Source organism: Aegilops tauschii, chromosome 5, assembly GCF_002575655.3.
Source record: "Aegilops tauschii subsp. strangulata cultivar AL8/78 chromosome 5, Aet v6.0, whole genome shotgun sequence".
In the NCBI taxonomy this organism is placed as follows: domain Eukaryota; kingdom Viridiplantae; phylum Streptophyta; class Magnoliopsida; order Poales; family Poaceae; genus Aegilops; species Aegilops tauschii.
The window spans coordinates 61,473,515-61,495,153 of NC_053039.3; the positions used below are offsets into that span (position 1 = coordinate 61,473,515).

Sequence of the window (21,639 nt, forward strand, 5' to 3'; positions counted from 1 at the left end):
TTAGATAGACATCCCTCTAGTCATCTAAATGATCACATGATCCATATCAACTAAACCATGTCCGATCATCACGTGAGATGGAGTAGCTTTCAATGGTGAACATCACTATGTTGATCATATCTACTATATGATTCCTGCTCGTCCTTTCGGTCTCATTGTTCTGAGGCCATATCTGCATATGCTAGGCTCGTTAAGTTTAACCCGAGTATTCTGCGTGTGCAAAACTAGCTTGCACCCGTTGTATGTGAACGTAGAGCTTATCACACCCGATCATCACGTGGTGTCTCAGCATGAAGAACTGTCGCAACGGTGCATACTCAGGGAGAACACTTGTACCTTGAAATTTTAGTGAGGGATCATCTCATAATGCTACCGTCGTACTAAGCAAATTAAGATGCATAAAAGATAAACATCACATGCAATCAAAATATGTGACATGATATGGCCATCATCATCTTGTGCCTTTGATCTCCATCTCCAAAATATCGTCATGATCTCCATCGTCACCGGCATGACACCATGATCTCCATCATCTTGATCTCTATCAATGTGTCGTCACATGGTCGTCTCGCCAACTATTGCTTTTTGCAACTATTGCTATCGCATAGCGATAAAGTAAAGCAATTACATGGCGCTTGCATCTTATGCAATAAAGAGACAACCATAAGGCTCCTGCCAGTTGCCGATATATTACAAAACATGATCATCTCATATAACAATTTATATCTCATCACATCTTGACCATATCACATCATAACATGCTGCAAAAACAAGTTAGACGTCCTCTACTTTGTTGTTGCAAGTTTTACGTGCCTGTTACGGGCTTTAGCAAGAACCGTTCTTACCTACGCATCAAAACCACAACGATTTTTCGTCAAGTGTGTTGTTTTAACCTTCAATGAGGACCGGGCGTAGTCACACTCGATTCAACTAAAGTTGGAGAAACAGACACCCACTAGCCACCTGTGTGTGAAGCACGTCGGTAGAACCAGTCTCGCGTAAGTGTACGCGTAATGTCACTCTGAGCCGCTTCATCCAACAATACCACCGAATCAAAGTATGACATGCTGGTAAGAAGTATGACTATTATCGCCCACAACTCTTTGTGTTCTACTCGTGCATATAACATCTACGCATAGACCTGGCTCGGATGCCACTGTTGGGGAACGCAGTATTTCAAAAAATTTACCTACGATCACGCACGATCTATCTATGTGATGCATAGCAACGAGCGGGAGAGTGTGTCCACGTACCATCGTAGACCGAAAGCGGAAGCGTTAAGTAACGCAGTTGATGTAGTCAAACGTCTTCGCGATCCAATCGATCAAGTACCGAACGCACCGCACCTCCGCGATCTGCACACGTTCAGCTCGGTGACGTCCCTTGAACTCTTGATCCAGCTGAGGCCGAGGGGGAGTTTCGTCAGCACGACGGCGTGATGACGGTGATGATGAAGTTACCGACGCAGGGCTTCACCTAAGCACTACAACGATATGACCGAGGTGGAAATCTGTGGAGGGGGGCACCGCACACGGCTAAAACAACTGTTGACTTGTCTGTTCTAGGGTGCCCCCCTGCCCCCATATATAAAGGAGCAAGGGGGAGGCTGGCCGGCCCTCATGGGGCGCGCCCCAAGTAGGATTCCTACTAGGAATCCTATTCCTAGTAGGTTTCCAACAAGGGAAGAGAGGGGAAAGGAAGGAGAGGGAGAGAGGGAGAGGGAAAGAGGGGGGCGCCGCCCCCTCCTAGTCCAATTCAGACTCCTCAAGGGGGGGCGCGGCCAGCCCTAGGGGCCCCTCCTCTCTCTCTCACACAAGGCCCATGTTGGCCCATTAGTTCCCCCGGGGGTTCCGATAACCCCCCGGCACTCCGATATTTATCCAGTGACCCACGGAACTCATCCGGTGTCCGAAAACATCGTCCGATATATCAATCTTTATGTCTCTACCATTTCGAGACTCCTCGTCATGTCCGTGATCACATCCGGGACTCCGAACAATCTTCGGTACACCAAAACACATAAACTCATAATACCGACCGCCATTGAACGTTAAGCGTGCGGACCCTACGGGTTCGAGAACTATGTAGACATGACCGAGACTCATCTCCGATCAATAACCAATAGCGGAACCTGGATGCTCATATTGGCTCCCACATATTCTACGAAGATCTTTATCGGTCAAGCCGCATAACAACATACGTTGCTCCCTTTGTCATCGGTATGTTACTTGCCCGAGATTCGATCGTTGGTATCTCAATACCTAGTTCAATCTCGTTACCGGCAAGTCTCTTTACTCGTTCCATAATGCATCATACCGTAACTAACTCATTAGTCACATTGCTTGCAAGGCTTATAGTGATGTGCATTACCGAGAGGGCCCAGAGATACCTCTCCGACAATCGGAGTGACAAATCCTAATCTCGATCTATGCCAACTCAACAAACACCATCGGAGACACCTGCAGAGCATCTTTATAGAATTATAATCACCCAGTTGCGTTGTGACGTTTGATAGCACACTAGGTGTTCCTCCGGTATTCGGGAGTTGCATAATCTCATAGTCATGGGAACATGTATAAGTCATGAAGAAAGCAATAGCAACAAACTAAACGATCATCGTGCTAAGCTAACGGATGGGTCTTGCCAATCACATCATTCTCTAATGACGTGATTCCGTTCATCAAATGACAACTCATGTCTATGGTTAGGAAACTTAACCATCTTTGATTAACGAGCTAGTCAAGTAGAGGCATACTAGTGACACTCTGTTTGTCTATGTATTCACACATGTACTAAGTTTCCGGTTAATACAATTCTAGCATGAATAATAAATATTTATCATGATATAAGGAAATATAAATAACAACTTTATTATTGCCTCTAGGGCATATTTCCTTCAAGCATCCTAAGTTTCATGAATTTCAGATGAGTTTTGGATTTACTAGAATTTAAAAACCAATTGTCTCAATGTTTGCAGCCGAATGACGGTGGCAAGGTGTTTGAAATTCATTCCCATTTCTTGCATGGGACCTAAGCACGCACCGAAGGACACAGATTTGATTTTTCAACCAATTTATATGCAGTGGAGCATGTGCATGTAGTTCAAATTTGAATTGTGCACATAAAATGCCTAGAAAACCCAGTTAATGTATAAAAATTTCCAAACGAATCCCGAAAAGTTCAAAAATTAAACACAACACTCCTGTTGTTCTATGTTGACACTAGAAATTTTTTGGAAGCAATAAGAGGCAACGGATATCGTTTCGTCCCCAAAGGTGGCACGTTCCCTACCGAAACCATCACGCTTGTTGTGAGAAGCTCTGGTTTGGGAGAAGCTTATACCCAAACCTGCCCCAAATGGGACAAAAAATTTACCACGGTATGTTGATGTCGCTCCATGATAGCATGCCAAGTTTCATGAATTTCAGACGAGTTTTGGATTTACTAGAATTTAAAAACCAAGTATCTCAATGTTTGCGGCCGAGTGACGGTGGATGGGTGTTTGACATTCATTCCCATTTCTTGTATGGGACCTAAGCATGCAACCAAGGACACAGATTTGATTTTTCAACCAGTTTATATGCACTGGAGCATGTGCATGTAGTTCAAATTTGAATTATGCACCTGAAATGCCTACAAAACCAAGTTAATGTATAAAAATGTCCCAACGAATCCTGAAAAGTTCAAAAATTAAACACAACACTCCTGTTGTTCTATGTTGACACAAGAAATTTTTTGAAAGCAATAAGAGGCAACGGATATCGTTTCATCCCCAAAGGTGGCACGTTCCCTACCGAAACCATCACGTTTGTTGTGAGAAGCTCTGGTTTGGGAGAAGCTTATACCCAAACCTGCCCCAAACGGGACAAAAAATTTACCATGGCATGTTGATGCCGCTCCATGATAGCATGCCAAGTTTCATGAATTTTGGACGAGTTTTTGATTTACCAGAATTTAAAAACCAAGTATCTCAATGTTTGCGGCCGAATGACGGTGGCAGGGTGTTTGAAATTCATTCCCATTTCTTGCATGGGACCTAAGCATGCACCGAAGGACACAAATTTGATTTTTCAACCAATTTATATGCACTGGAGCATGTGCATGTAGTTCAAATTTGAATTGTGCACATAAAATGCCTAGAAAACCCAGTTAATGTATAAAATGTCCAAACGAACCCCGAAAGATTCCAAAATTAAACACAACACTCCTGTTGTTCTATGTTGACACTAGAAATTTTTTGGAAGCAATAAGAGGCAACGGATATCGTTTCGTCCCCAAAGGTGGCACGTTCCCTACCGAAACCATCACGCTTGTTGTGAGAAGCTCTGGTTTGGGAGAAGCTTATACCCAAACCTGCCCCAAATGGGACAATTTTTTTACCACGGCATTTTGATGCCGCTCCATGATAGCATGCCAAGTTTCATGAATTTCAGACGAGTTTTGGATTTACTAGAATTTAAAAACCAAGTATCACAATGTTTGCGGCCGAGTGACGGTGGATGGGTGTTTGACATTCATCCCATTTCTTGCATGCGACCTAAGCATGCAACCAAGGACACATATTTGATTTTTCAACCACTTTATATGCACTAGAGCATGTGCATGTAGTTCAAATTTAATTATGCACCTGAAATGCCTACAAAACCAAGTTAATGTATAAAAACGTCCAAACGAACCCTGAATAATTTCAATTTTTTTGACGACACACCTATAGTTGCATGTTCACTGCAGATAAAAGTTCTAGCAATTCAAACACCATCCTTTGCAACTGTGACCCCATTACGTAATTCAAATCAAAACGAAAAATCAAGTAGATTGCACACAGTTTATTATCGCCAACCATGTGAGATGCAGCACAAAATATCTTGGAGCACCGTCCTTGTATAGTACGCCTATGGCTTGCGCGAGAAGGTGCGTCGGCTACAATCCACAGCCGGGGTGTCAAGCACACTAGCTCACTCCCCAAATATCATTTCACTGTTCAATCGTCGCCGGTGAAAGATGGGGACGTGGACCAGCGTCGTGAGGGCAACTTCGGCGGCCCACTCCGGCGAGAGCGCGGCCGTAGCCGCCAGGCGCGTGCTAACGAGCTTCGTGAGGGCGACCGCTATCGGTGTCCGGGCGGCCAAGGCAGCCCAAACGGCCGTTGTTGCTTCTCAGGCGGCAGCGACAGCATCTGCCTCGGGGATAGCAACTGGCGAGAGCGGCACAACAGCTGTCCGTTCCGCAGCGGCGGCCTTAGCCCTGATGGAGGCCGCCCACCACCATGTCGAGGCCATCCACGCCCAGCTCATGGCGGTCACCGCACAAATCGAAGGAAGCTTCTCCGACAACGGTCGACAACCCACGGCCGAAGAGTTGGCAATCGCCGAGAGAGTTCGAGCAGCCATCCGTTCCTGCGCGGCATACCTTGCCACGACGGAGCCCGCCAAAGCCTAGATTACGGCTGCCCACGCCCACCTCATGGCGGCCTATTCCAAAGATATGGCGGACGCGGATGGCGAGATGCTTGCCGAGTATGGTGTGATTGATGCCATGGAGCCCCTTCCCCAGGAGACTGTCGGGCGCGAGCTGGACATGGAGGCGGCGGCGGATATCATCGAGCACCAGCCGTAGTAGTACTCTTTGTTTTGTTTAATTAATAGCATCGGTCTTTAATTTGTTGGAGTAATGTTTAGGTCAGCTAGCTCTGTTTAATTGCTGAACTTGCTCGATTAAGAAGTGTTGGTGTGCTGTAGTCTCCTTTGTGTACCCTAATTATGCAATGACGTGGATGACCAATGTAACCATGGAAATTTGAACCAAAAAATTTGACGTTCAAACTCATCACACACGGGTTAAGCTATCTGAATCGTTTATGATGTTCACATATCATACACAGTTCTGAATAAGGGACCGTGTCTGATGACACTTTGGCGCCAGTTTTTTGGCTGAAGCGATCCAAATTTTTGGCTTCCGCGGAAATATCTATCCCCTCGCCCCCTCCCCCTTACCAAAAGCTACATATCCCCTGTTTTCCGCCTTCCTTTCCAAGTTGAAACTTTCACTCCTTGCTTGCAGCGCCGCCTCCTCGCCGGCGACCCTCTTTCGCGCTGCTCGGCCTCGCCTATCCAGGCAGGTAATCCACACTCGACCCCCATCCTCCTCCTCCTTCCACATCCCACATGCCCCGACCGCCGTCGCGAGCGCGACACCTTCCACCGAAATCACCGACCCCTCCACCAAATTGGCGCTGCCCTAAGCCATGGTGCACGCAGTATAGCCAGGATCTCAAGGAGCATTTGGCAGCGGAGAAGCAAATCGCGGCCGCACGAGCAGATGAGGTCGCGATGGCTGCCATTCGTGCCGACCCCCAGATCTTGGAGGAGCACCTTGCCATTTGCTAGCTACGCCGGTTAGGCATGCTCGGTTTACCCGTTGCGTGTGCTGCTCCTGCCTTTCCTTCACAAATTCTAGTTAATTGTGCTATCTAATTTTACCGTGCAATCTGTTGCTCTAGTGTATATGTTCTATATGTCGTGCAGTGTGGTGCTCACTTTTAGTTGTCGTCTTCATTTAACTGTTTGGTTCAATTCTGCAAATGTGATGTTTAATTCTTCAGGCTGCAATTTTGTATTGTCTTCCATGTGAGAAATAAATCAAATTTATCTTTACAAAATACATGAGAAACGAATACAATTGCTATATTTCCAAGTTGTCAAGCATGCTTGGTTTGGTTATACATTGTGCAATGTGGTGCTCAGTTAACGTTTGGTTCATCTGTTGTGGTGTTTAGTTAACTATTTGGTTCAATTCTGCACTACGATGTTCAATAGTTATGGGTGCATTCTATTATTGTATACCATGTGAGGAATAAATTGAATTTGGATGTAGTAAATACATGAGAAACAAATACAATTGCTATATTTCCAAGTTGTTAAGCATGCTTGGTTTGGTTAACTGTCTGATCTTCTCTTAGGAGTATGGTATATTGTGCAATGTGGTGCTCAGTTAATATTTAGTTCATTTGTTGTGGTGTTTACTTAACTGCATGGTTCAATTCTGCAATGCGATGTCCAATTTTTGTGGCTGCATTCTGTTATTGTATACCATGTGAGAAATAAATTGATATTGGCTGCACTTAATACATGAGAAACATATACAAGTGCTATATTTCCTAGTTCTTAATCATGTTTGGTTTGGATAAATGGGTTTTCCATGTGGCTTGCTGATGAATCTGCAATGTGCTTGTTTTTCATCAACATATTTTAATGATAGCATGCGAACCCTTACTTAACCTGATGACTAACTACCTTATATGTGTTGCAGGGAAACAATGGGAAGCACTGAGGTTTACAATCGAGGTTAGCACGTGCATGGTTCGTTGCCTAATAGCACATTATTGTGCAATTGCAGGAACCATTCTAATATTTAGGTTTTTAACAATTTGGTCTTGCACATGTAGGTCCTGCTGTCAGAGGTTTTGACCCACTGTTTGATCCTTTTTGCATATGGGGAAATGAGTTGTCCATGAATATCAACCAAGTCAAGAAACTCAGAAAGATTGTTAGGATAAAGAAATTAGCGACAAAAAACAACAAGATCTTTGTCTGCACAATGAAGAAGACATCAGTTCACTACAAGATGGTACTAACTATTATACCTTGCCTTTTTTATTCCTTTGCCCCATTTCCAATATAGAGAAGATATTTATGCACATCCTTGTTTTCAGGCCTTTCCAAAGCAGTTCACTGATGATTACCTCTCAAACCACCTGTATGGTCAGGAGGCAAGGAAGGTATTCATACAACACCCACGGTTCAATATTGAAGTGTTCCTGAAGAGGACGAAGGATGGATGGTCAATCATCCACAAGCACTGGCCTAAAGTTACAAAGACCTTCAACATCAATGAGGCTCAATATTCGCCTTCTGCTTCAGTTTTCCAGATGAGATACATCTGTCTATGTACCGTCTATGATGCTAATTTCGAAAGTTTATAGATGTTGCATGTGAAACTTGGTGCTGGTGTAGTTGTGTAATGGGGTAGCTGAGTGCTGAAGCTATATGATGTTGTACTCTGATGTATTTCAATTATGAAAATGAAATATATTGTGTGCTTAATATGAAATGTCAATTAGATTAATAAATGGATTATTAATAATCGGATAATTAGCCTGCTAATTGGGTTTTTCTATTGCAAACGGTTATTGAGAAAACACCGTGTGCGATGCATTCAATAATGCACACAGTTTCTAGGAATAAACCGTGTTAGATTAACGAACAATCACACACGACATCTGATGTCTACTACGCAACCTTCTCCTTGTAGACGTTGTTGGGCCTCCAAGTGCAGAGGTTTGTAGGACAGTAGCAAATTTCCCTCAAGTGGATGACCTAAGGTTTATCAATCCGTGGGAGGTGTAGGTTGAAGATGGTCTCTCTCAAACAACCCTGCAATCAAACAACAAAGAGTCTCTTGTGTCCCCAAGACACCCAATACAATGGTAAATTTTATAGGTGCACTAGTTCGGCGAAGAGATGGTGATACAAGTGCAATATGGATGGTAGATATAGGTTTTTGTAATCTGAAAATATAAAAACAGCAATGTAACTAATGGTAAAAGTGAGCGTAAACGGTATTGCAATGGTAGGAAACAAGGCCTAGGGTTCATACTTTCACTAGTGCAAGTTCTCTCAACAATAATAACACAATTGGATCATATAACTATCCCTCAACATGCAACAAAGAGTCACTCCAAAGTCACCAATAGCGGAGAACAAATGCAGAGATTATGGTAGGGTACGAAACCACCTCAAAGTTATTCTTTCCGATCAATCCATTGGGCTATTCCTATAAGTGTCACAAACAGCCCTAGAGTTCGTAGTAGAATAACACCTTAAGACACACATCAACCAAAACCCTAATGTCACCTAGATACTCCAATGTCACCTCAAGTATCCGTGGGAATGATTATACGATATGCATCACACAATCTCAGATTCATCTATTCAACCAACACATAGAACCTCAAAGAGTGCCCCAAAGTTTCTACCGGAGAGTCAAGACGAAAACGTGTGCCAACCCCTATGCATAGGTTCATGGGCGGAACACGCAAGTTGATCACCAAAACATAAATCAAGTGGATCAATAGAATACCCCATTGTCACCACGGGTATCCCACGCAAGACATACATCAAGTGTTCTCAAATCATTAAAAGGCTCAATCCGATAAGATAACTTCAAAGGGGAAACTCAATCCATTACAAGAGAGTAGAGGGGGAGAAACATCAAAAGATCCAACTATAGTAGCAAAGCTCGCGATACATCAAGATCGTATCACCTCAAGAACACGAGAGAGAGAGAGAGAGAGATCAAACACATAGCTACTGGTACATACCCTCAGCCCCGAGGGTGAACTACTCCCTCCTCGTCATGGAGATCGCCGGGATGATGAAGATGGCCACCGGTGAGGGATCCCCCCTCCGGCAGGGTGCCGGAACAGGGTCCCGATTGGTTTTTGGTGGCTACAGAGGCTTGCGGCGGCGGAACTCCCGATCTATTCTGTTCCCCGAAGGTTTTAGGGTATATTGGTATATATAGGAGGAAGAAATACGTCAGGGGAGCCACGAGGGGCCCACGAGGGTGGAGGGCGCGCCCAGGGGGTGGGCGCGCCCCCCTGCCTTGTGCCTTCCTTGTTGATTCCCTGACGTGCACTCCAAGTCCCCTGGATTGCTTCCGTTCCAAAAATAACTTTCCCGAAGGTTTCATTCCGTTTGGACTCCGTTTGATATTCCTTTTCTGCGAAACACTGAAACAAGGGAAAAACAGAAACTGGCACTGGGCTCTGGGTTAATAGGTTAGTCTGAAAAATAATATAAAAGTGCATAATAAAGCCCATAAACATCCAAACACAGATAATATAATAGCATGGAACAATCAAAAATTATAGATACGTTGGAGACGTATCAGCATCCACAAGCTTAATTCCTGCTCGTCCTCGAGTAGGTAAATGATAAAAACAAAATTTTTGATGTGGAATGCTACTTGGCATAATTTCAATGTAATTCTTCTTAATTTTGGTATGAATATCCAGATCCGAAAGATTCAAGATAAAAGTTCAATATTGACATAAAAATAATAATACTTCAATCATACTAACTAAGCAATTATGTCCTCTCAAAATAACATGGCCAAAGAAAGTTCATCCCTACAAAATCATATAGTTTAGTCATGCTCCATTTTCATCACACAAGAATGCTCTCATCATGCACAACCCCGATGACAAGCCAAGCAATTGTTTCATACTTTAGTAATCTCAAACTTTTTCAACCTTCACGCAATACATGAGCGTGAGCCATGGATATAGCACTATGGGTGGAATAGAATATAATGATGGGGGTTATGTGGAGAAGACAAAAAAGGAGAAATTCTCACATCAACGCGGCTAATCAATGAGCTATGGAGATGCCCATCGATTGATGTTAATGCAAGGAGTAGGGATTGCCATGCAACGGATGCACTAGAGCTATAAATGCATAAAAGCTCAACAAAAGAAACTAAGTGGGTGTGCATCCAACTTTCTTGCTCACGAAGACCTAGGGCATTTGAGGAAGCCCATTGTGGAATATACAAGCCAAGTTCTATAATGAAAAATTCCCACTAGTATATGGAAGTGACAAAACAAGAGACTCTCTATCATGAAGATTATGGTGCTACTTTGAAGCACAAGTGTGGTAAAAAGGATAGTAACATTGTCCCTTCTCTCTTTTTCTCTCATTTTTTTTGGGCCTTCTTCTCTTTTTTTTATTTTTTTTGGCCTTTCTCTTTTTTTTATATTCCTCACTTGGGACAATGCTCTAGAAAATGATGATCATCACACTTCTATTTATTTACAACTCGATACTAGAACAAAGTATGACTCTATATGAATGCCTCCGGCGGTGTACCGGGATAAGCAATGAACCAAGAGTGACATGTATGAAAGAATTATGAACAGTAGCTTTGCCACAAATACTATGTCAACTACATGATCATGCAAAGCAATATGACAATGATGAATGTGTCATGATAAACGGAACGGTGGAAAGTTGCATGGCAATATATCTCGGAATGGCTATGGAAATGCCATAATAGGTAGGTATGGTGGCTGTTTTGAGGAAGATATAAGGAGGTTTATGTGTGAAAGAGCGTATCATATCACGGGGTTTGGATGCACCGGCGAAGTTTGCACCAACTCTCAATGTGAGAAAGGGCAATGCACGGCACCGAAGAGGCTAGCAATGATGGAAGGGTAAGAGTGCGTATAATCCATGGGCTCAACATTAGTCATAAAGAACTCACATACTTATTGCAAAAATCTACAAGTCATCAAAAACCAAGCACTACGCGCATGCTCCTAGGGGGATAGGTTGGTAGGAAAAGACCATCGCTCGTCCCCAACCGCCACTCATAAGGAGGACAATCAAAGAACACCTCATGTTTCAAATTTGTTACATAACGTTTACCATACGTGCATGCTACGGGACTTGCAAACTTCAACACAAGTATTTCTCAAATTCACAACTACTCAACTAGCACAACTTTAATATCACTACCTCCATATCTCAAAACAACCATCAAGCATCAAACTTCTCTTAGTATTCAACACACTCATAAGAAAGTTTTTACTAGTCTTGAATACCTAGCATATTAGGATTAAGCAAATTACCATGCTGTTTAAGACTCTCAAAATAATATAAGTGAAGCATGAGAGTTCATCTATTTCTTCAAAATAAAACCACCATTGTGCTCTAAAAGATATAAGTGAAGCACTAGAGCAAACGACAAACTACTCCAAAAAGATATGAGTGAAGATCAATGAGTAGTTAAATAATTATGTAGCTATGTCAAGACTCTCTCTCATTTAAGAATTTCAGATCTTGGTATTTTATTCAAACAGCAAGCAAAGCTAAAGAAAATAAAATGACGCTCCAAGAAAAACATATATCATGTGGTGAATAAAAATATAGCTCCAAGTAAAGTTACCGGTGAACGAAGATGAAAGAGGGGATGCCATCCGGGGCATCCCCAAGCTTAGACGCTTGGTTATCCTTGAATATCACCTTGGGGTGCCTTGGGCATCCCCAAGCTTAGGCTCTTGCCACTCCTTATTCCATAGTCCATCGAATCTTTACCCAAAACTTGAAAACTTCACAACACAAAACTTAACAGAAAATCTCGTGAGCTCCGTTAGCGAAAGAAAACAAAACACCACTTCAAGGTACTGTAATGAACTCATTCTTTATTTGTATTGGTGTTAAACCTACTGTATTCCAACTTCTCTATGGTTTATAAACTATTTTACTAGCCATAGAGTCATCAAAATAAGCAAACAACACACGAAAAACAGAATCTGTCAAAAACAGAACAGTCTGTAGTAATCTGTAACTAAGGCAAATTTCTGGAACTCAACAAATTCTACCAAAATAGGACGGCCTAGATAATTTATTATTGATCTGCTGCAATTAGAATCAGTATTTTATCACGTTCTGGTGATTTTAAACAATTGTTTTCGTGAGCGGAAAGTTTCTGGAATTTTCAGCAAGATCAAATAACTATCATCCAAGAAGATCCTATAAGTTTTACTTGGCATAAACACTAATTAAAACACAAAAACACATCTAAACAGAGGCTAGATGATTTATTTATTACTAAGCAGAATAAAAAAAGCAAGAAACTAAAATAAAATTGGGTTGCCTCCAAACAAGCGCTAACGTTTAACGCCCCTAGCTAGGCATGATGATTTCAATGATGCTCACATAAAAGATAAGAATTGAAACATAAAGAGAGCATCATGAAGAATATGACTAGCACATTTAAGTCTAACCCACTTCCTATGCATAGGGATTTTGTGAGCAAACAACTTATGGGAACAATAATCAACTAGCATAGGAAGGCAAAACAAGCATAACTTCAAAATTTTAAGCACATAGAGAGGAAACTTGATATTATTGCAATTCCTACAAGCATACATTCCTCCCTCATAATAATTTTCAGTAGCATCATGAGTGAATTCAACAATATAACCAGCACCTAAAGCATTCTTTTCATGATCTACTTGCATAGAAATTTTACTACTCTTCACATAAGCAAAATTCTTCTCATTCGGAATAGTAGTGGGAGCAAACTCAACAAAATAACTATCATGGGATTCAAAAATTGAAATCAACATGACAAGTTTCATGGTTATCATTATTCTTTATAGCATACGTGTCATCACAATAATCATCATAAATAGGAGGCATGCTTTCATCATAATAAATTTGCTCATCAAAACTTGGGGAACAAAAAAATATCATCTTCATCAAACATAGCTTCCCCAAGCTTGTGGCTTTGCATATCATTAGCATCATGGGTATTCAAGGAATTCATACTAACAACATTGCAATCATGCTCATCATACAAAGATTTAGTGCCAAACATTCTATATATTTCTTCTCCTAGCACTTGAGCACAATTTTCCTTTCCATCATTCTCAAGAAAGATATTAAAAAGATGAAGTGTATGAGACAAACTCAATTCCATTTTTTTGTAATTTTCTTTTATAAACTAAACTAGTGATAAAACAAGAAACAAAAAGATTCGATTGCAAGATCTAAAGATATACATTCAAGCACTCACCTCCCCGGCAACGGCGCCAGAAAAGGGCTTAGTTGACGGGGTGTGAGTGTCGCTTACCTAGCCTCCCCGGCAACGGCGCCAGAAAATGGCTTGATGTCTACTACGCAACCTTCTCCTTGTAGACGTTGTTGGGCCTCCAAGTGCAGAGGTTTGTAGGACAGTAGCAAATTTCCCTCAAGTGGATGACCTAAGGTTTATCAATCCGTGGGAGGCGTAGGTTGAAGATGGTCTTTCTCAAACAACCCTGCAATCAAATAACAAAGAGTCTCTTGTGTCCCCAAGACACCCAATACAATGGTAAATTATATAGGTGCACTAGTTCGGCGAAGAGATGGTGATACAAGTGCAATATGGATGGTAGATATAGGTTTTTGTAATCTGAAAATATAAAAACAGCAAGGTAACTAATGGTAAAAGTGAGCGTAAACGGTATTGCAATGGTAGGAAACAAGGCCTAGGGTTCATACTTTCACTAGTGCAAGTTCTCTCAACAATAATAACACAATTGGATCATATAACTATCCCTCAACATGCAACAAAGAGTCACTCCAAAGTCACTAATAGCGGAGAACAAACGAAGAGATTATGGTAGGGTACGAAACCACCTCAAAGTTATTCTTTCCGACCAATCCATTGGGCTATTCCTATAAGTGTCACAAACAGCCCTAGAGTTCGTAGTAGAATAACACCTTAAGACACACATCAACCAAAACCCTAATGTCACCTAGATACTCCAATGTCACCTCAAGTATCCGTGGGAATGATTATACGATATGCATCACACAATCTCAGATTCATCTATTCAACCAACACATAGAACCTCAAAGAGTGCCCCAAAGTTTCTACCGGAGAGTCAAGACGAAAACGTGTGCCAACCCCTATGCATAGGTTCATGGGCGGAACCCGCAAGTTGATCACCAAAACATACATCAAGTGGATCAATAGAATACCCCATTGTCACCACGGGTATCCCACGCAAGACATACATCAAGTGTTCTCAAATCATTAAAAGACTCAATCCGATAAGATAACTTCAAAGGGGAAACTCAATCCATTACAAGAGAGTAGAGGGGGAGAAACATCAAAAGATCCAACTATAGTAGCAAAGCTCGCGATACATCAAGATCGTATCACCTCAAGAACACGAGAGAGAGAGAGAGAGAGAGAGATCAAACACACAGCTACTGGTACATACCCTCAGCCCCGAGGGTGAACTACTCCCTCCTCATCATGGAGATCGCCGGGATGATGAAGATGGCCACCGGTGAGGGATCCCCCCTCCGGCAGGGTGCCGGAACAGGGTCCCGATTGGTTTTTGGTGGCTACAGAGGCTTGCGGCGGCGGAACTCCCGATCTATTCTGTTTCCCAAAGGTTTTAGGGTATATTGGTATATATAGGAGGAAGAAATACGTCAGGGGAGCCAAGAGGGTGGAGAGCACGCCCAGGGGGGTGGGCGCACCCCCCTGCCTCGTGCCTTCCTTGTTGATTCCCTGACGTGCACTCCAAGTCCCCTGGATTGCTTCCGTTCCAAAAATAACTTTCCCGAAGGTTTCATTCCGTTTGGACTCCGTTTGATATTCTTTTTCTGCGAAACACTAAAATAAGCGAAAAACAGAAACTGGCACTGGGCTCTGGGTTAATAGGTTGGTCCCAAAAATAATAATAAAAGTGCATAATAAAGCCCATAAACATCCAAAACAGATAATATAATAGCATGGAACAATCAAAAATTATAGATACGTTGGAGACGTATCAACATCCTCTTGAAAACTGTTTGCGTTAGGCCATCTGGCGCAAACGTTTACCACATAAAAACTGTGTGTGATGGACAGCCCTTGACACATAGTTTCTTCTACGCACCGTGTGTGATGCATTCAATAACGCAAACGATAAAATTGTTAATACCGTGTGCAATGGAAACGCTATCTCAAACGATTTAACGGGGAAAATTGTGTGTGATGTACTTGCGAACAGAAACGTTTTTCTTGGAGCGACTGTGTGGGATGTATATACGAACGGAAACGTTTAGCGGTGACTGACTGTGTGAGATGTACTTGCGACCGAAAATGATTTCGCCTGTATAATTGTATTTTTTGAGCTCTACTGTACGTATTTCCATATTTGAGCGCTCGCTGGTCGCACACGACCTCATTTTGCCCAGCGTGTGTGCCAGGAGGGCATATCGCCGACGGTTTCTGGGTTGTGTGAGAAGGACCCCCTATCGCCCACACTTACTTGGCGACGGTTCCAAATACCGTCGGCGGAAAGGGGTTAAAAACCGTTTGTATAGCACCTCGCTGTACTAGTGCGAATTAATAAATTTGGGTGAAATACTATCCTCAAAGACTGTCGCGATCCCCTATACATGTGGGTTATCACGTATTTTGGGCGCGACGCCACTAATGTTATTCTACTAACGGCGTCGGCAAGCGACCGCACTAGTGACACCTTACCACTGGTGTCATACTAGCGGCGCCGACAACCGATGCCACTGGTGACACCTTACCACTGATGTCATACGATCGACATCGGCAACAGACGCCACTGGTTACACCTTACCACTGGCATCATACTAGCGGGATTGGCCTACAACGCCACTAACTATGTTTTACGAACGACGCTAGTAGGCATTTCAGCACTAGTGAAACCAATTCCTCAACTATTTTATAACACCTATTTTCTTTCTCTATATGATATATGGTGAGGGTGTCCCGGACTAGGGGGTACTAGCCCATAGGATCTACCACCAATGGACTAAACCGAGGCCCACCAATCACTGCCTGGAGGATAGCCGAAGCCGTGAACCTGGCGTGATCAAGATGGACACCACCGAAGACTTGGTGTATACTTCAGGGACAACTCTAATAGTCGGCATGTTTATTCCTAGTTGGCAATTGCCCATATGTAATCCCAGATACCCTTGGTGTCTATATAAACCGAGGGGTTTAATCCATAGAGAAACAACAACAATTACTCGCCTTAGGGTTTAGAACATAATATACGATCTCGAGGTAGATCATCCTGTACTCGATACCCTATCACATCAATACAATCAAAACAGGTCGTAGGGTTCTACCTCTTTGAGAGGGTCCCAACCTGGGTAAACATCATCCCCCTAGTCTCCTGTTACCCACCGCTCTCAGATCCACATTTCGGGACCCCCTACCCAAGATCAGCCGGTTTTAGTACCGACATATGGGTCATTTCAGCAATGCACGGGTCGTGGCGCAATAACGATGTCCGTTTTATTTTTTTCCTTTTTCCTTATCCTTTATTATTATTATTTTTATATTCCTATTCTCTTTTACTCATCTTAACTTTTGTTTTCCATCCTTTTTATATTATGTTTACTTTTCGTGTTATTATCTTTTAGGTAAATAATGAGAATTCGCATGAGATACATGAGCACTTCTTTTTGAACACGTGCAAAGCATGAACATCTCTTTAAGATATATGAACATTTCCATCAATGTAAGAATCCTTCCGAAACACTCTTATGGATGTACATGAACATTTTTTTGGATTTTTTTTAGGGTCATGAACATTTATTTTTACATGCAAGTGCATTTATGCCAATACATGTCCAGTTTTTCGTAAACGCAAACATTTATTTTATTTTGATACATGTGAACATTTTCACATCACACATGAACATTTCTTTTTTGCATACAGGACCATTAAAGAAACTGCTAGACATTTTAATGAGTACTAGAGGAAAAATTGTTTTCGTGGACATGGACATATTTTACAATGCGTTAACATCTTAATTATTTATTTAAACGATTATATGAACATTTTATATATTTTTCTATGTTTTTTCTTACTTTTAGATTGTTTTGAGAACTTCTTACTTTTAGATGTTTCTGTGTTTTTCAAAACAAAACAAAATGTCTTTTTTTTAGAACACAAAACAAAATGTCTAGAAGGCCAAAAATAGCGCGTGGTGGCCCGCAGCCATTCCCGGGTGTGGGAAGCCCATGTGAGCGATGGGCCTGCCCCACATCCATCTCTCCTCCGCTCCGCTGGAAAATACACAGACGAAATGCGAGACTAGCTAGGGTTCACACTTCTCTCAAAAAAAAAAAAAAACTAGGGTTCACACTCTACACTCTCCTCTCCTCTCCTCCGAATCGAATCAAAGAAGCGGCGGTACTCTCCTCTCCTCTCCTCCGCTGCGGACCAGGCGGCGGCGGGGGTACCCTCCTCTCCTACGGTTTGTATCTCCTAAGAGACCCCTCCCTGATCGTTCGTTGCGTTGGTTCCCCTTCCCTGGTTCGACATGTAGACGTTTTTTTTTTAATTCGCTTTCCTTTTCTTGATAGGGGAAACCAAACTGGTAGTATATATCATCCAAAAACTTAGTTAACTAATCCTGTAAAGCCATTCTCTTCCTAGGTAGCAATTGTAGAAAAGAAAGTAAGCTTTTTGCCTAGGGTTGCAGCAAATAGTAGTGTAGTATTTCTAGTTGAACAGATACTAGATTGGTGTTATCTGTTAATAATAAGTGCACCCTGTCAACTCATCGGCTGCGGCAAATGATTGATTTCCCTACTTCCTTTCTTGCCCAACCAAGAGCTACAAGCACTACTAACTAATTTGCATGCTCTGCTTTTCATGTTACTATTAATTATCTAGCTGCCTCCAAATAAGTTTAAGTTAACCAAAAATAAAAATAAAAGTTGGTTCAGATTCAGCACGTGGGTCTTCTTGCGGAATTCCTTGCGTCAATTCTAGCTCGTTTCATTGTATTCTCTTAGTTCATTATTCAGGCTCTGCTTGCTACTTAATTATGATGGTAGCTAGTTTGATTTGATGATGTGGCCCACCTGTAGCCTCGTTTTTTTCTTTCTAACAATCTGGAGACAGATAAGGTGCTAGCTAGCTACATTAATAAATCTCCATGCTTATGAAGAACACACAATTAAGTTTTGGATGGATACAGAAAATGCTCAAACTTCATCATTATATTCTTCGTAATGAGTGTCTGTCGCCAGTGTGATCCCCATTTATCTTCACATGCATTATTTATTCTGATATATCATAAGTTTGAGTCCAGCTCTTTGGTTGTTTTCTGAACCTCGATATATTACCTTATTGCTACAGCTGAATTTGTTCGATGGAGGACCTACCAGAGGCTCTGCTGACAGAGATTCTCAAGAGGATCACCAGGACAAGTGATCTCAAGTCTGTTACCCTTGTGTCAAAGCAGCTCTGCAAGATAGAGGGGGGTCAAAGGGGTGCTATCCGTGTTGGTTCCGGTGTTTGCACTGCTACAAAAGCACTGGCATCATTGTGCGCCCGGTTCCCAAATCTGCGGAAAGTGGAAATCGATTACTCTGGCTGGATACCTGGACATGGAAAGCAGCTGGACAACAAAGGCCTCTCTGTGTTTTCATCTCACTGTTCCTCGCTGATTGACCTCACCTTAAGCTTCTGCTCATGCATCGATGACTCTGGGCTTGCTTGTTTAGCTTATTGCAAGACATTGGTGTCTCTCAGGCTCAACTCCGCACCAGAAATAACGTCAGTTGGGCTTTTGTCGGTTGCAGTTGGTTGCACAAATCTATCTGCTCTCCACCTTACTGATTGCGAGAACATCGACAATGTAGAGTGGCTGGAATACTTTGGTAGGCATGGATCGTTACAAGAGCTTGTGGTGAAGAATTGCAAAGGAATCAATCATCATGACTTCCTAAAGTTTGGTTCTGGATGGATGAAGCTCCAGAAGTTTTGAGTTTGAGAGGAAAAGAGAAAGATTTGATTGTCTTCCAGGTGATGTGGTCTATGACTCCTTGTACGATGCTCACAGCATGGATGCATATGATTTCTGCTGTGAGAGCTTGAAGGATTTAAGGTTGGCGCATATTAAAACTTGGCCCGAAGTAGGAGTTCGTGTTCTCCTAGGGAAGTGTAAAGCATTGGAGAAGCTTTGCCTTGAGTATGTTCATGCCCTAAATGACAATGACATGATTGCATTGTCTCGGAGCTGCAGCAACCTTAAAAGCATCTTACTTAGGCTCAACCTGCAGCGCTACTCTAGTGATGTCAGCTATTGTGAAACCAGGACGTCATTTACTGATGCCAGCCTTTACGCTCTAGCCCTCAACTGTCGTATGCTTCAGATGGTAGACCTCAGCTTTACAGGATGTTCCCCTGACTGGCCATCAGAAATAGGATTCACACAGCAGGGTTTTCTGGTGCTCATTCAGTCCTGCCCGATTCATGTTCTCGTGCTCAACAACGCCAACTTCTTTGATGACGAGGGGATGAAGGCCCTGTCATCCTCACCACATCTGGAGACACTCGAGCTTATATTGTGTCATGCGGTAACTGATGCTGGGATGCGCTTCATTGCACACACCCCATGCTTGAGCAATCTTACACTTCGGGTGTGTCATCACATTACTGATGTTGGAGTGGCTGAACTGGGGCGTGCACATAAGTTAGAGTCTTTGGTCATTGAGTATTGCGGTGAGGTCTCTCCGCAAGCTGCGCAGGGTGTTGCCAAGTCAGTTCACTACTCCAAGGACTCTTCAGATGCCCTTATGAAGAGAATTGGTCTTGGCATCTATTGATGAAGTGGTCTCCAAAATTTTCAGTATGAATTTGCTGCTGAAGCCATTAAGTTGTTCAGTGTGCATCATTGCACAAGGCTCTGCATCATCCGACCTAGATTCACTTGTCTGGACTTTCTATTGCCTTCTACCTTTACTATATGATTCTGTATGACAGTCTAATGATGATCTTTGGATGGCATCTGGTGAATGGTGAATGAAACTTTAGTACTGTAGTAGGCACCACTTGTGTATTACTATGAACCGTAATTCTGCTTGCTTAATTCCTACTCTCTGTAGCCGTATCGAAACCGGCATAAGTAGGCCCCAAGGTTCCCAGTTTTTGCTGTGGGGGGCACTATATGACAGTTTGGTGTACTTATTTGTATTATTTAAGCAAATGTCATGAACTCCTTTTTATTGCGGAAGTGATTTTGAAGATATATATATATATATATATATATATATATATATATATATATATATATATATATATATATATAATGTTCGCGTGGCAATTTTGGTATGGATCATTGTAGTAATAATATTATGTCCAAGTTTCGATGGACATGTACAAAGGCGACATGCTTGTTTTGTTGATATCGACCCAATTGGAGCATGTCTTTGATTGATTATCAAAAGAATAGTGCTAGTTACTATTAGCATAATTGTGGGTGTTTAGATTCCAAAATGACCTGATGTTGAGGAACAACTGAAAGTACTGAAGGCCTATAGCATAGCTGTGTGCTAATTACAGGTAGGTAGGCATTCATCATGTTCTTGCCTTTTTGAGGGGGTTTATCTATCAATAGGATATATGGTGAGTGTATGACAATAGCAGAAATTAAGACGCCATTTGAGGGATGAGATATCGAGATTCATGTGTTTGTGTCGTACAAAGATCCTGAAATTGTAAATCTAACACACCACTCAAAGGTTCTGAATTCTTTTATTTATATGGAAAAATGTCAACATCTACAATACTGAAATATAACAGTACGCAAATTAAGTTCATGATGCATGTAATGATGCTGAGTTAAATACACTGTAGGTGGGGTGCCCTCCGGCGGCGGCGCGACAAGAAAGAGGAGTTAGGAAGGAAGCTGCGGTGGCTAGGGTTTCTCCCCCCGAGCCGCCAGGGAGGCGACGCGGGGGTCTGAAGGGGGGGGGGGGGGGGGGGGGGTTCAAGTCTTCAGTTTCACTCTTTGGGCTGGATTGAGCGTCAGCTTTGATTTGCATGATACCCACTATAATGAAGCAAATGTCAGCAACGATATATTTCAGGGTTTATGAGGTATACACTGATTATGCATTGGATATGGGTGTTTGTTGTCTGGTGTCCCACGTACGTGAGTGCTGACCATGTCAGTCGCATGGACCTGATTAATTTCTGTGCTGCAGATTGTGACAGTGCGTTGCTGGTCATGCCCACATCCTTACAAG

General features: G+C 42.4%; 1 pseudogene; it reads left to right on the forward strand.

The window, feature by feature from the left end:
- Window positions 1-17,706: 17,706 nt before the first annotated feature.
- LOC109743233 (F-box/LRR-repeat protein 14-like) lies at window positions 17,707-20,616 on the forward strand (annotated as a pseudogene).
- The last annotated feature ends 1,023 nt before the right edge of the window (window positions 20,617-21,639 follow it).